The sequence below is a fragment of the Cimex lectularius genome, unplaced genomic scaffold (genome assembly GCF_000648675.2).
Source record: "Cimex lectularius strain Harlan isolate CLEC.00 unplaced genomic scaffold, Clec_2.1 scaffold259, whole genome shotgun sequence".
NCBI classification, from domain to species: Eukaryota; Metazoa; Arthropoda; class Insecta; order Hemiptera; family Cimicidae; genus Cimex; species Cimex lectularius.
The window spans coordinates 637,925-640,857 of record NW_019392874.1 but is presented as its reverse complement, the minus strand read 5'-3'; the positions used below and the strand labels follow the sequence as shown (position 1 = coordinate 640,857).

Genomic DNA, 2,933 nt, shown 5'->3' with positions numbered 1-2,933 from the left:
CCTAGCCTGGAGATACATTCCACTGCATGGAGGATGGTGAAGCTGGTCTATTTACCAATAGTGGTAGGTTCATAGCCAAACACCTAGTTCATACAAACCTACCAGTCTCTCATCGTTTATGCAGAAAACACTAGAGAAACTGATGGATAACTATATTAGGGGCACAGCACTGAAAACAACACAGTGCTAGGCAATGTGCGTATCAGACAGGGAAGTCTACTGACTTGCCCCTGGATGACTTAAACAGGCTACTATCTAAGGCATTAAATGGCAAGGAAATATCCTTATGTTCATGGATGTGAAAGGGGTAAGGGTTAATGACAGGATAGGCTTCATATTCACTCGTGTAGTCACTTCAGCAGTATATATACTAAAATTGGAACGATAGAGAAATGATTGGCATGGCCCCTGCGCAAAGATGAGATGCCATGATTTTGTTTGTATGTATATTTATATATAAAAAAATAGGGATAAGTCAAGTTTAAACGTAACAAGTTTAAAGTCTACTGACTTGCCCCTCGATGACTTAAACAGGCTACTACCTAAGGCATTAAATGGCAAGGAAATACCCTTATTTCTTGGGCGTGAAAGGGGTATTTAACAATGCCACGACCAAATACCTATGGGATAAGTAAAAAAGCGATCTCTAAATCCATATGTCAATGGGTGGAAGAAAGTCTAAGGATGAGAATAATTTTATTTACTCTGGGCGATACTACAGTACGGGCGAGAACAATCAGAGGTTGCTCCCAAGGTGGCGTTCTGTCAGCATTACTGTGGTCAATATTGGTTGATGATCTCCTGAAAAGCTCTCTGACGAAGGCATTAATTGCCTAGGATATGTAGATGATCGGACGGTAGTCGTGAATGGACGCATTGCCGAAGTCATCACAAAGAGGGCGCCATACGCACTCAACATAACAAACATATGGTGTAAAAAATGCTTTCTATAAACCATAACAAAACCATCGTGGTTCCCTTTACCAAGAGAAGGGCACTAGGGGGACTTAAGCCTCTTATGCTAAATGAAGTTGAAATTCCTTTTTCTAAAGAGGCGAAATATCTGGGAGCCATCTTTGATCAGAGATTTATAAACTATAATTATGTAATAATTATAAACAAATTTATGCAAAGAGCAAAGATTGCCATGTTTATATGCAAACGCCTTTGTGGGAAAAAGCTGGGGATTGAATCCAAGATGTCCTACAGCTATACTCAGCGGTTGTTAGACCAATGATAGCCTACGGATCAGTGGCTTGGCGGACATGAAAAGCCATTTCCTAATCTAATAAGGGTGGAAATGGAGGGTTAAAAACGTGGCTCTTTATAACATTAAATTAGTGGGCAATGGCCACTTAGCCACTTCGTATATTTAATATTAGAAGGAATATGTTTTGTTACGTAAATTTAATGAAGTTGGCTCAGGTCCTTCAGTGCCTTTGCACATTATTACAGCTCATATGGAGCCCCTTCGGCCACTGAACCTGCATACCGAACCGCCAAGAACGTAGATCCATAAGACAATGGGGGAAGAATAAGTCGTTGGTTCAATGGAATTGTCTTCAGAATAGAGGCATGCGGAAAGGTTACTTTAAAAAACCGTCGTAGAACTTAACGGTAGAAGTACTAAATCATTGATGTGCAATATCAAGGATGTTCGTTTGAGTCGATCATTTTGAACAATTTTTTAATGAAGTGTTTCTGTTTATAGTGCATATTACTCGTCTTGATTCATACCACACGATCATTTCAGACCCTTAAGAATGGAATTCCTTCATCAGTACATTTTTATTTACATATTATCATTCACATTCCATACAGATATAAACAACGACAAACTACGACTAGTCTAACTGAGAGTCGATGAAATATTAAATAACGAATCATTGACCCTCTTGTACAACACATTCATGCTAATAAATACACTCAATCTCCGAATAGAAAAAAATCTAGAAAGAATAAAACCTGCAACAAGCATCATATAGTCCGCAGGGACAGGATGAGTAAGGTTACTCACATAACAAAGAGCAACTAAAGCTTCGAGGGGAGCTTTAGCTCGACAGAACTCTGGGGATGCTATGACTCCTAAATTCAATTTTGGCAAAAAATTTCTAATCAAAATAATTTGTATGGAAGACTGGGAGAAGAGATCCCAGTTAATGCCGACCACATCTGGTTTACATATGGCTCCAAAACCGAATATGAGCCAGGAGCTGGCATTTATGTAAATAAACCAAGGACTAGAATTCATATAAGCCCTTGACAATTTGCCACCGTCTTTCAACCGGAAACTGTTTCTATTAAACACTGTACCAGAGAGATAAAACAATGCTGGGGATTGTTATGTATTTCCATTTCTAGATTACTAATCCTGGGAGAGGCAAAGCCAGGGCGTGAAGGATACACGCGGGGGCCCTCGAAAAAGCTTTGGTCCTGATAAAAAACCTTTAGTTTAACGAGGAGGTCTAGATAAAACATTGGTATGCACAATAGACCAATACTAGTCGCGGTGCCCAGGTCGTAAAGAGGCCCGCTCCTATGTAATCTAATCTAATTTAAACTATTAATTATCTCTATTGTAAAGTAAATTGATTAAAAACTGATCATACAAAACAACTACAGGTTCAGTTCCTATACTTCAAAAAAAAAAAAGTTATATCCACTAATTTCGTGGTCCGCTTGACCAATTAATACATTACAATTAATTAAGGTTTTTAGTTGAGATGAAAAAAGTTAATGTCACGAGCGGGATTCGAACCCACGATGTTCGGCTAGATACGCCGAGTCGAGAATCCAATCCGATTACACGACATTTGAAAAATTGCAAAAAGGAGGGAAAACTCAAAAGGTGGGGTTGAGATAGGAAGTTGATGTCCGAGTGGATCGAGGTCACGATAGCTCAAGTGGTAGAGCAGCGGCGTATCTAGCCGAAG

The 2,933-nt window shown here is 39.3% G+C and overlaps 1 non-coding gene across 1 annotated transcript; it reads left to right on the top strand.

Moving 5' to 3' along the window:
- The first annotated feature begins 350 nt into the window (after positions 1-350).
- LOC112127646 lies at positions 351-454 on the top strand. The gene has a single exon (XR_002910664.1). It is a non-coding gene; the product is annotated as a U6 spliceosomal RNA (small nuclear RNA).
- Positions 455-2,933: the final 2,479 nt, after the last annotated feature.